Source organism: Cicer arietinum, chromosome 6 (genome assembly GCF_000331145.2).
Source record: "Cicer arietinum cultivar CDC Frontier isolate Library 1 chromosome 6, Cicar.CDCFrontier_v2.0, whole genome shotgun sequence".
Taxonomy (NCBI): Eukaryota; Viridiplantae; Streptophyta; class Magnoliopsida; order Fabales; family Fabaceae; genus Cicer; species Cicer arietinum.
Window position 1 is genome coordinate 54,878,542 of NC_021165.2, and position 14,632 is coordinate 54,893,173.

Consider the following 14,632-nt stretch of genomic DNA (forward strand, 5'->3'; position numbering starts at 1 on the left):
AAATCTTGAATTCGAATACAACTAAGTGAATTTTGCCACTGATTTATTGTTGTATTCGACTACATCAGGTTGTAGTAGAATACAAATGTGCAATCTTAGCCACTAACTTAACACTTGTATTCAATTACACCATCTCGTAGCCGAATACATATGTTCAGTTTTAGCCACTAACTTAACACTTGTATTCGGCTACATCATCTCGTAGTCAAATACAAATGTTTAGTTTTAGCTACTGACTAATCACCTCTATTCGGCTACATTATGTTGTATTTGAAGTAACAACGTCAATTTACAAGAAAGGGGGGTTTGAATTGTAAATGTACATTTTAAAAATTCCTGTTAAAAACTTAAGAAAATAACTCAAGATTGATCTTGGTTGTGAAAACAGAAAACGGAGAACGTTCTTGGTTTTAACTAGAAAACAAAGAACGTTCTTGGTTAGTTTAAAATAAATTATTCAGTTTATGTATTTAACTTGATAATCAATCAAACTGAAAGTAAATAGATAAGGAAAGATATACCACACAACGATATATCCTAGTTCACCCAACTCGGGTTACGTCCAGTCCTCACAACCGTGAGATTTTCCACTAAGTGTTTAAAACAAAGAACCTTCTTGGTTTTATAGCACCTAGTTCAGATCAACCTTGATCTGCTACAAAGTTTAAATATTTCCATCCAGAAAGGAGTTCAATCAAGTCACCTATCAACCTTGATAGGATTCCTTACAATCTACCCAAACTATATTAAACTCTTATAGTTTGAGTTTTACAATAATGATGAGATTGCTTCGTTAGAATCTAAGAAGGCTCAACACTTGTTTGAATTCTGATTCTTTGACAGAAAAATACAAGAGAATGATTCTAGGAATCGAATGGGAAAAATCAGATTTGATTCAATGTATTTGAGTGAGAGAAATTCAAGTATGATTGAAATGAGTAATGAATTTTCTTAGTACTTGAAGCTCTGATTTTTCCTTGAGTTTGGCCTTCTTTTTATATGCTTTTTAGAGCATTTAATAATGGTCAAAAGAGTTGTTGGTAGTGCTCTGTCAGATTTGACCAAAACCAATATATTTGAATAGATATATTTCAGCTTTTGAACTTTGTTGACTGGGCTGGTTTCTTTGTTCTTGGTCAAATTTATCTTGTATTTAATGATCCTTGAAGCTTCATATGTAATTATTGATGTTATAGCTTTGATCTGGAGCCTTGACTCTGTCCAAAACAGTTTGGTGAATTATTATAAACTTCTGCATAAGTAAAGAGATCAATGCTGAAATTCTGCAGAAACGGAGATTGATAATCAATCTGGAGACTGGTCTGGTCATTCTGGAGAAAGATGTTTGTTGCTGAAGATCAAGTATAACAAGCTGGAGAATGTTTTATCAGTCTTGAGGCTGGTGTTGCAGTGTTGTCCAGATTGATCAGGGTGATGTCAAGAATGTTTAGATATGTCTGGTCTTGCTAATTTGTGATCTTCTCTCTTTGTGAGTCGAATGCCTTCTTTGACTAAAATGGTTCCTACTTGTTCCTTGACAAGTACTGATAACATTAGCATGAAATTCAGAGGCAAAATCTTCTTTGAACTAATGGAGATTGATTGATTTTGGAGCTGTGACAATCATTCCACTGCTGTCCAGATTGATCAGAATGCTGTTAAGAATGTCCAGATATGTCTGGTCTTGCCAATTCACGATCTTCTATCTTTGTGATTCGAGTGGTTTCTTTGAATCTAATCATCTCAATATGTCCCTTGCCAAGTGTTGATGATATAGATGTAAAATCCAGAAGCTAAAACTTCTTTTAACTAGTGGAGATTGATTGGTTTTGGAGTTGTGATGATCATTCTGAAACTGGAGAACATTCTCCGTTTTCCAGATTTTGTTAAGAATGTTCTCAATTCTTGTCTGTTCAGTTTCTTGCCTTTTTATGTTGATTTCTTTGCTTTGTTAAAATCCTATCTTTGAATTAATACACTCAAAAGCACAAGTTAAATTATCATAACATTTAGAATCATAATTAACATTCTTAATTAACTTTTTGTTTGTTTTCATAAAAACACTAAATTGAGATTTTGTCTCAACAATATTCAGATAAAATATTGCATTTTGTCAAAAACTTTATTTTCAAACATTATTTATGCATTTTTTACATTTGAAAATCCTTTTGATGCATATGTTAAAATGAAAGGTTCTCATGTGCATTTGAAATATAAGAATATTAGATTGCATAATGTACCTTTACATTTATGAAACTTCAAGTATGTTTGACAGTGGTTGACTTCAATTATTTGATTTCTTTTTGAGCTTGCAACGTCGATCACATTCCTTGGTCTTTGTCTTCATAAAAAACATGTGTTTTACATTATCCCCCTTTTTGATTATGACAAAATCTTGTTGTTTGTTGAGAACTTCAACACGTGTGAAAGTTTTTAAAGTTTCTCCCCCGTAATTCATGCGTACTCCCCCGTTGAACTTGAGTACATGCCATCATATTGTAAAATTTTTGAAGTCCTACAAAAGGTGTGAACAACAACAGCATACCAATTTTCTCCCCATTTTGACATGATCAAACAAAAGGAAAAAAAATAGAAAAGACAATCCAAGCATACAAATACTTATATAGGGAAAGCATCACACAAGGTAAATAAAAAACATCATATAATTAAAACGGAATCATGTTCAAATATTACATCGCAATAGAAGATCATAAGCAAAGAGTTTCAATGAAAACAATAGAAAATATTAAAAAGACAAACAAACTACATCAAATACATTTCCAGTATCGATCTACATGTCATCATCCGATGGGAGGTGAAGGTGGTCGATTTTGACGGATAATCCATTTAGTTCATGCAATAAGGTTTCATGGTTGTGGGCAATAGTGGTTTTCATGGTTTAAAAACGTGTGTTGATGGAGGTGTCCATGTTCTAGAATTGGGTAGTGATAAATGTTTGTAAAGAGTTTAGTATGTCCATGACCATGCAGTTATAAACATGATCATCATCAGATGTTGTTTCTTCTGCGTCTTCTCCTCTTGGGCAGCAGTAGAAGATTGACCAATATCACCTTTATGGACATATGTATGAAGTCGTTCATTCCATATTATCGGTTCTAGCCCTCCTTTTGGAAGGACCCTCTAAAGCATGCTTGGTTCTTGAGCCTCTTTTGTGAGCATCCATGGTGATAGTGAAGGTTTTCGGACTTGGGGGAAAATTGGGTTTTTGGGTTTGAGAAATTTGATTTTGAAATGATAGTTATGAGTTAAGATTGATCTTAGATGAAATATATGTTGATATAATAGTTGGGTAACTTGTTGCAAGTAAGAGAGAACAAAATTTTTGAAAGAAAAGAAAAACGGAGATGGTTGTATTCGATTACAGAAATGTAGAAAGTAACCTAAAAAAACATGAAAAATCTTATATATTAGGGAAAAACGTGAATCTGTATTTGACTACACAAATGTTGTATTCGAATATTGGTTGGTTCTGGAAACGTGTATTCGACTTCACATGATTTGTATTCGAATACATGAGTTTCTGGAAACATGTATTTGAATACATATAATGTATATTCGGCTACGATATCAAAATTTTGTTTTTAAAACGAGTTTTTCACTAAAAAGACAACATGTAAAGCACATATTCACATTTACAAAACACATAAAAATCAAAGAATCAATTTTATCAATATATCAAGTGAAAATTTTAGATTTTGAAGAGAAATGACTTACAAAGTATAAATATCTTGCATTGGATATCGTTTTCATTTAAGATTCCAAATTTTCTTCGTATTTTGTAGAATGAGTCTTTAGGTAGTGGCTTTGTAAAGATGTATGCTAGTTGATTGCTTTTGAGCCCATGATCTCGAAGAAAATGATGACGTATATCGATGTGTTTAGTTCGAGAGTGCATGATTGGGTTCTTCGAGATATTGATTGCACTGGTATTGTCACATCTTAGTGGGATGCATCCGATATCAAGTCCATAATCATATAATTGCAATGTGACAGACGAAATAATTCATCCATTCCAAGTGTTGTTTGTAACATGTTTTTGATCTTCTTATCAAACAACAATTTCCTCTTGTCATTATTTGCCCATGAGGCTTTAATTTTTTTTTTCTTCTTTATTGTCGATGACTGTTTTTGGAACATATGGACCATTTTCTACTGCATCATAAATATCATCTCCTTGTGCCTCAAGATATGCCTGCATGTGTATGTTCCAAAAGTCATGGTGTTCTCCAACGAAGCACGATGATTTATTGCTACTACCACCATCTCCAAAAATTGGTTGTGCGGAAGCCATGAATAAGGATCGATGAGCAAATTACCAGAATCTGCTCTGATATCAATTGTACAAACAGAGACGCACCTAAGACGATGAGGGGTGAATTAGGTGTTTAAATTTTTTCATGTTTTCAGAGATTTAGTGATCAATTTTTCTGATTATGATAGTGTATGGCAAAAAGTAAATGACAGAAAAATAACGAACACAACAATATTATTCTGGTTTCCCTTATGACCAAGGGTACATCCAGTCCTCTTGCACACCACAAGAGATTTACTATTGTTAGAATATATACAAATCTCACCCTAGGATCTCTGCTACAAACTTCTAACACATTTTCTAAGATAGAACACCACAATCTTAGATTAGACTACTTAAAGAAAGTACACCACTTTCTTTACAAACAATATAATCACTTCAATGATTTTTCAGCAAAATATTCTTGACTAAGAATAAGAGTATAATAGTTGTACAATGATATCAATCCAATATTATTTCAAGTATACTAGAGAACTTTTCTCAATTATGTGAAAATGTAGTGCAAGTACTTTAAATATGAAAAATAACTTTGAGAATATTTTAGAAAATTGTTCAAAGTTGTTCAAAGTTTGGTAGTGGGATTGATTACATTTAAACTGAATTTATGAGGTATTTATACTCCATAGGCATCATTTCAGATCCATGGCCATCGTTCCTAGAGGTTTGATGAACAAATGCAATGATCCAGAACCATTTTAGAATTGAAAAATTGTATTGTATTCGGCTATAGCTTGTGTGTAGTCGAATACACCTCTATAATGTTCAGTTTTTATTTGAAATTTCAACATCGTATTCGAATACGAAACCTTCAATTCAAATACAATTGAGTGAATTTTGCCATTGATTTGTTGTTGTATTCGACTACATCATCTCGTAGTCGAATATATATGTTCAGTTTTAGCCATTAACTTAACACTTGTATTCGGCTATATCATCTCGTAGTCAAATATAGATGATCAGTTTTAGCTACTGACTTATCACCTGTATTCGGCTACACTATGTTGTATTCGAATACAATATTGCATTTGGTCAAAAACTTTATTTTCAAACACTGTTAATGCTTTTTTGACATTTGAAAATCCTTTTGATGCATATGCTAAAATGAAAGGTTCTCATGTGCATTTGAAATATAAGAATGTTAGATTGCATCATGTACCTTTACATTTATAAAACTTCTAGTATGTTTGACCATAGTTGACTTCGATTATTTGACTTATTTTTTTAGCTTGCAACGTTGATCACATTACTTGGTCTTTGTCTTCATAAAAAATATGTGTTTTACACAACTAGCACCTTAAAAGGATAAATCTAAAAGTTTTATGCATCACAAAATATCTTTTTAGACTCAAAAATAGCAATAGGATATGCAAAGCATCAAAAGGTACAAAATAAAGAGGTGTGTCGAACTGTCGATCCCGCGTACCAAAAGTGTGACATTTTAATCTACTAGCAATTTTTTTATCAGTTGTCTTTGAATTTGAAAATAAAAAACAAGATGAATGGTAAATCACAAAGACTTAGTTATTAGATAACAACCAACACAAACTACAAAGTAAACACACAACAACATGAATGGTTGATTTACAAATCTTTTGTTAATTATCTTAAAATAGAAATAGATAGTTTTCCATGAAGTATACATGATAAAATTATTAAATTTGTTTGTTCATGTATCAATATTTAAAATCAAATCCATTAAAAAGGTAAAAATCGGTACGAGCAATTTTGAAAGAGAACATAGAAATCTAACACGCTGAAAATAACTATAAAGAACAAAGAGACAACTTTTATAGTCATTTCCTCCTAAAAGAGACTTTTTCCTTATGGGCAACTCCTCAAACGGATAGTCATTTTCTCCTAATTCCCACAAATGCACCATAACGTGTCAATTAGGGAGTTTACATCTTGTTGATAGTTTTTTCCTCCTAAGGGTGGTCTTTCATATGGGGGCTATGAAATCATTAACCCATATATATTGAAAAAATGTAAATAATAAGAAAAAATAATTTTTATTTATTTGAAACATATTATACAACTTGTAAGGAGTATCAGTTAAACTTTTCCTAAAATTCTTATTACAAAATTACCTTGAAACTCATTCTCACTTTGTTAGAGTCTAATGTAACTAGAATATAATGATTGGTAGTCCTTAACCCTATATGTCACATCACGGCAACTTCAAAAAGATTTGTACATCATAGCACATTTGAAAAATGTTGGTCTACACGATGAGAATCACAACACAAGCATATAAAACACATAGAATGAGCATAACAACACCCAAACAACACACCACATTATTTTATCTATTACTAATCATTATTAGTGTTCAACTAGATTAACTTATCATCAAACATATATATCGCACAACACCCACATGTAAACAATCATATAACAACAATGTGTATATCCTAATGACTCCACCAATGCAAGTACACATAAAATGCAATGCTACATAATCGTCGTCTAACTCTAATACATGTATCCAACTATTTATGAGTTAGTGCAAGTAGTATTGATTCCACCTTTCACGTAAGACTTTTCTACCAACACCCCCAAGACCTTAATTTGGTCGTTTGCTCTAATTCTATCACTACACTAACCCCCAACATGTTCTTTATATGCAAACATAAAGGATATTATTAGCAATATCACTGTCAGACGATATTCAACCTATATTTCGACTTTAGTTCATTTACAACATATCAACTTATCAACAATATCATCATCAAACGACACTCAGTCTATATTGCGATTTGAGTTCATTTACAATAGACCAATTTATCAATAGTTACCATTAGAACACACTTAGCTCATATTGCGATTTGTATGTCATATTAGTTTAATTTAACATCAACATCATCAACAAACATATCATACAAACATAGTGTGTCATACACAATCAACAACATAACATTCATGTTAACAAGACTCGTCATTAGATATTATTCTAATATGCAAATTTATTAGCCATATATTACTATTCGTTAATAATTATCTTTATACATCATCTTCACTAATTCAACAAGTTACCATTAATTACTAAGTAAATAAATAAAATTGATTTAAATATGTCTTTGGTCCCTGCAAATATACCACTTTTTAATTTTAGTCTATGTAAGTTTTTATTTATTTATTTAATCCCCGTAAAATCAGAGACGACCATTGTTTGTCCCTAAAAAAATAACTGATAATTTGTCATAACACGTGGGTCTATAAATACACACCAACACATCATCTTTTATGATATATTAAAACTTAAAATGTTTTATATTATTAATTAATAAATTTATTTATTGATCATTTAATAATTAGTGTTATTTTATAAAAAAAAAATATGAATAAAAATTTAAAAAGGATTTAGAGATTTTTGGAAAAACTCTTCATTCTTTTAATGTCGATTTGACGTTAGGGACCAAAGTCGACCGTCTCTGATTTTATAGAGACTAAATCCAAATAAAAAAAACTTACAGGGACTAAAATTAAAAAGTAATATATTTGCAGAGACTAAATACATATTTAAACCATTAAAATTTATCTAATATCTTAAATACTCTTAATTTATATATTTAATAAATGAATATATTATTTAAACTTTCACATAATAATTAATTGATTATAACTATAATCTAATTAAGTATTTTACTAAACTACAATCAAACATAATTATAAATACAAATTAATGTCTAAATCCATTAACTATAGCTAATTAAGCTTAATAATTCACAATCTCTTAATTACTAAGAATTTTTAACTTCTGATTACCTACAAATCGATATCTTATACCCTAAATATTAATATATGAACTCAAAAAAAAACTTAAGTCATTAACAACGAACAACACTTATAATTATACTCATATATCAAGCAATCACACACTTATAATTTAACACTATTATCCAAACATTATATATATATATATATATATATATGATTGTGATCTCCCGTATAGAGGTATAGAGTAAACTTTGTACCACATTAATGAATTTTGATCAAGAATCTACTTTACAATTCAATGAATCATACATCGATCAGGGATCTTCAAGAATCTATAATGGTTTCAGGTTAGTTTGGTCTAATATTTTGAGCCAAATAAGGATCCAAGTTACTTAGATAAGTTTGAGACAATTTAAAATTAAAAATCACAAAAATATTGTTTTTCTTGCATTTGTAACAACAACATTGCTTCACTTTTTGAAATATAACTTGAACTACAAGAGTTTAATTTACTTGTTCTTGGTAGTTTTGGAAAGCTAAGAAATTATCTTACAAAAGTGATAGTAATAACTTGAAGCTATTTCGAAGCCTAAAGATGCTAAAAATCCATTTCAAGGTTCAAACGGTGCATAAATGTCACAATATGAGTTGTTTTGCTTTTGAAAAGGTATCAACGATTATAGGTATCAGTTTATAGTAAAATCAAGGTCAATTAGAAGATAAGATGAAGGGCTACAACATTAACTAATGGGTCTTCTCCTAGAATCACTTATCTTATGGGTCACTTTACAAAATATGGAATACTCAAATGAATGCCTTGAGAGAAGAGTATGTGAATCAAAGAGATAAGAGATCTCACCATGGAAGATCTTCTCAAAATAAAGATAGGTTTGAAATTGAGAAAGAAAGAAGATATAGATGTTATGATGAGGAGGAAATGAGGTATGAAAGGAGATATAGAGAAAAAGACAGAAGATATAGAGCTTATGGTGAGGATGAAATGAGATATGAAAAGAGAGATAAGGCAAAAGCAATGAGGCAAATAGATTTTGAGAAAAGACATAATATAAAAAGGAGGAAAAAAAAAGGAAAAAAAAGGAAAACATATCATATGAAATTGGAGATCTAACCAAGTGATTTCTTGAGATAAAGTGGTAAAATAAAAAGGGAAAAGAAACAAACAAACATGAGTTAGATGAAAAATATGAAGAAGGCACCACAATCAATGATGATTGATAAGTCAATGTAGAATCGCCATAATGGTAAGGAAACCATTGATAAGATTCCAGCAAGTTCTAATCAAAGAATCAAAGAGGAGACACATCTCACTCACAATTCTCATTAGAGAAATTCTAATTCATTTTAAAGTTATCCAAAATGAGTCTCTTACAAGGTATTTAAAGAAGGATTTACTTTATTCCTAAAATGGGCCAAAAACCAATTCTCTAGACCCTTATTGGGCTTACATCGCCTAATTTGTTTCACAAACTTTTCTCTCAAGGCATTCATTTAAGTATTCAATATTTTTGTAAAGTGACTCATAAGATAAGTGATTCTAGGAGAAATGGGATTTGGATCACTTTCACTCATGATTTCAAAAACAACAAATCAACGGGTATCACAATAATCAAGCAAATAACAAGACAAGATAAGAAAATAAAAATAAGGTTGTCACCACTCACTAAGTGTTTACACTCAAGAAATATATCACTCAATGATGGTTTTTTTTTCTTCAATGATGTGCACTCTTACCTTTTCACTCAAACTCATCTTTCAAGTTCTTAAAAAGAACCCAAATAAGAATCCAAATCAAAGAATCGAAACACAATGTAACAAGTCCACAAAAAATATCAAAACAAGAGTTTCAAGAAGGAAAAATCTAAGACAAAACTAATAGAATTTAAAACGACAAACAAGAAGAAAAAAACTAGGTAAATGAAGACACATTCAAGTAGATTATCAAAGAAAAAGAAAGATTAGAATTAATTGACTAAGTGATCCAAATACGTGGGAGGTAAGATACTAAAATCAAACTTACAATGCCTAAAGGAGGTAATAAGAATGCAAAAGATGTTTGATGTTTCATTAAGAACAATTCTGAAACTTTTTTTTTTTTTCAAAATGCATTTTTTTTTCAAAAGTGTTTTGTGCAGAATCACTTTTTGGCAGCACTTGTAGTTTTAGATTTTTTTTTTGCAAATTTGAGTTCCTATCATTTTTATAATCAATTTAGGCTTTTGAATTTCCAGAATCGAACTTGTATGGAAGAAATAACATCAAAAACAAATTTACAAGTGAAATTTTGGATCAAACAATTGCAAGTGAAGAAGATGAATGCAAATTTTTTTTTTCTACGAATTTTTTTTCAGGCAACTTCATATTTCGAATTTCACACAAAATGAAGCAAAAACCATCAAACTAAACCATCCCACACATATTACAACACTTATAATCAACTAACAACTCAAGATTACACAAAAATAGAAATCAATTTTCAAGAAATTAACCTAAAATTTCAAATTTTCCAAGAACTTCAAGAACATAAAAAACTTTTTTAAAAAATAAGAACAATTGTTACCACTTGGTGACAAGCTCTGAATACCAAATGATGTAGATTTGAGTCCTTCTATATGAGATAAGAGATCTCACCATGTAAGATTTTCTCAAAATAAAGATGTGTTTGAAATTGAGAAAGAAAGAAGATATAGATGTTATGAGGAGAAGGAAATGAAGTATAAGAGGAGATTTAGAGAAAAAAGAAAGAAGAAGTGAAAATTATGATGAGGAGGAAATGAGGTATGAAAGGAGACATAAAGAAAAAGAAAGAAGATATAGAGATTATGGTGAGGATGAAATGAGATATGAAAAGAGATATAGGGCAAAAGCATTGTGGCAAAGAGATTTTGAGAGGAATGATATGAGGTATGCAAAAGAGAAAAGACGCAAAGAATATAAAAAGGAGGAACAAGTAAAAAATAAAGTATATCATATGACGAATATATTAGAGATTTTCTATTGGATCTGGAATATATGAAATATCTCTATGAAAATGGATATACAAAAGAGGCAAGAAAAATAGAGAAACTAGCCTTAAGAAAAAATGAGAAAATCAAAGAAAAGAAAGCGAAAGAGGAAAAAAAATAAGTTAGCCTTGAGAGAGAAAATGAAAATTAAAGAAAAGAAATGTGATGTGGAACAAAATTTGAGAGACAGAGCAAGTAATTGAGTCTAACTATTTTCCTAACTTTGTTGATTTTTATGTTCAAAAGCTTGAAAATATGTCTCAAAAGAGGAATGCCTACAATCCATTATAGTTAAAGGTGATTGGCCAAATGTTTCTCAAAAAGATCTTTGCAAGAAAAATCTTGGTTTGAATCCTAGCAACTTTAATTCTTCTACTACTTTAATTCATGTTTCCCTTAAATTATTTGACAAATTTCTTCCTCCTATGCTTGATATGTTTGCAAATATTCATGTTGAAATGCCTAACTTGTGTTATTTCCATAAGCCTCATTTGAAAGTTGAAACCATGATGCATCAAATGTTTAATCCATATTATTCTTCTAAACTTGATTGGAGAATTATGAGTCAAGACTTGAATGATTTTCTTGATAAATATGTTGTTGTGCTTTCAAAAGTAACTTTGGTTCATGACAATTTTTTTGAAGAATATGTTGGGATTCTTAAGAAACATTTGTTTGCCAACTTAAGTACTTACTCTTGTGTTAAAAATAAAGTTATTATCTTGAGATTTTCTATGAAGGGTAAATGTTTGCTTTGCATGTTAAATTGATCGATAGTTGCACTACTACACCTCTCCTTACTCTTTCTTTTATTGACAAATCTTTTAAACTTCCATATGACACTCCTAATTTGTCTGGGAGACTTGTCATGTTTCAAAAAGAACATTTATTTGTTTATGATAAAAGGAATATCCATAAGGCTCAACTTGCGTTGAAGCCTTTGGAAATACAAAGTAACTTCTTTTTCGTCTCTAATTCCAATCCAAGGAAGGTAACATTGGTACTTAATGTCAATTTCAAGAGGTATTATTTTATATCTATCTTGAAAACTCCTTATATTGGAAATGAATATGTTGGATTGTTGAATGCAAAAAGTGGAATTGTGCTTCCCTTACTTGACACATTTGATGGTTTTTCACAATTTCCATTTGATCACTTGGTTAAATCAACTAAACATAAGAACAAAATGCAAACCACATAACAACAAGAATACCCGAAAGCATCAACAAACCCATAATCAGATAATCACCCAATTTGGACTAGGAGACATTTGAGGATTCATACCAAAATACCTCTATGGAGGTTTAGAACGAGGTTGATTCTTTTCTATATCACTAAACAACCCCGATGACATTGAAGATGGGTGACACAAATCCCGACTGGTGGTTGTGATGGTGATAGTGACAATGGTTGTGACAGTGGTTTGTAGTGATGGAGGTTCTAGTGGCGATCAATCATTTGAAAGGTAAAACATACCCGTTGAAGGTGGGCTTCCAAGAGTGGTGGTGAGTTGCTTGCTATGGAGGTGAGAAAGGTTGGAGAGAAAGCCTACAAGGAGAAGAGGGGAACCTCCATAAAGGAGGAGATGACCACCACAATGTGGGAAAAAAGTCTCAATGGAGGAAGGAAAAGGGCTCTAGAGGTCTGGATAGGAAAGTCATGGCTACCATGGTGAAGAGGTTAGAAGTGAGAGCTTCTCATATTAGGAATTAGTGTTCCGCCTTCAAAATAGTGTTCAATATTTAATTTTGCAGATAAAATCTAATTATAATAATAGGATTCACTATGTTTCAATTGATCTCCCGATGTTATTGGTTATTGTTAAATATCTATCTATATGATGTATCTATAATACAGTTAAAAATGTTTCTTTTTTGTTCTCAATTTTTTTTCATTTGATTGGTCCTCAAAATTAGAAAAGGTTATTGAGACATAATCTTTCTCAAAAGTTTCAATGATAACAAAATTATTTGAAAGATTATGATTATGCTTATTGTCTAATATGTGCTCTTGAGTGTATTTAAGCTAGAAATCAGGTTCCTCATCACCTTGATCAAAAGAAGAATATTTGACACCAACCTGACATGTCCTATAAGCTAGAAGATAAATAAGTAGTGGATGAATCTTTAACCTCTAAGACATAGAGTATACAAGACCACAAAAAAAAAATGAATCTACAACACATAAAAAGAAGATGAATTTGTATCTAAAGACAAACAGTACTAAAGTAAAAGGATAAAACAATTTACGAGAAGAGGGTCCGTGCCAGAGGATGAACAATGAAAGGATTAACTTTTGGTTTCATTCGTCCTCATACATAGGGAAATTCCAAAAGTACCATAGTACGAAAAAGTGTTGTACTTGACAAGAAAAGCAAGACACTACAACTCTTGGAGAAGGAAAAAGTCAAAAGTACAAGTCATGTCATAACTTATGGAAAGATCAAACCTCCTATCCAAGGACGGACTGCAAACTCATCCTCCTAAGCTCATATATTACAAGGGCAACTGAATATCACTTTTGTAAATCAAATTAATGACCATGGACATTTAATGAAGTCTCCAACAATCATTTAATACTTTTCCTCATGGATGAAGCTTCATAACCTCTATAAAAGAAAGAGAACTCTTCATAATTCCATACAACAATGACTCATACAAAAGAGAAACACTCAAAGCTAAGAAGAGTAATCTCATCCTCTATTTGCACTTTCTACAATCTTTAACTATATCTTTGAGAGTATCCTCTTATAAAGTTTTTGTAAAGAGAAAGAATCATATTGTCATCACAAATCACTAAATCTGTATGTTGCAAGTTCATATAAACTTGGTAATAGTTGTAAATCAAGAAGAAAAATAGTGTAAGCCTGGTGAGGCTGGAAAACAAACATGGAAAAGAAAATATCCCTTTAGAGGAAAAGTCATTTTGAACTATAGTAAAACTCACAAGTTTGTGAAGAACTAGACGTAACCCATTTTGGGTGAACCAATATAAATTTACGTATGTCCTCTTTATATACTTTAATTTTTCTGTTTCATACATTCGTCCTCATATAGCTTCTATTTCATCATTTCGTAGAGGATACAGTTTTAAACAACTCACTATAAAATTTTAAAACTACAATATCTCTCTCAACCCCCTTCTAGTGATATTTCAATTACTTCAAAGATGTCTCATCCTACTAACTCAAGGATTGTTGAGTTGTCTTGTGAAAATACACATTGTCATAAGTTACATAAGAAAATCATCCAACGTGATAGTTATTACTCAAGATGAAGTTAAGTGTATAAAAGTGTCGTTATTTGTGTTGGATAAGACACACAAATAATAGCCTGTAAGTCTAATTAGCCAAAAGATGGATTTAATATATACCAATGTTTATGTAAGAAATTTTTACACTGATAATGAATTACAAATATTTAATATTAAAAAATATTTGACTTGTATGATGACCGCCTTTAAAATTATAGACAAAGAAAAATTAAGTAGAAGGCAACACACTAACCTACATCCCTTTCTAACACCCACTAGTAGTATTTATAACAATTATTATTATATA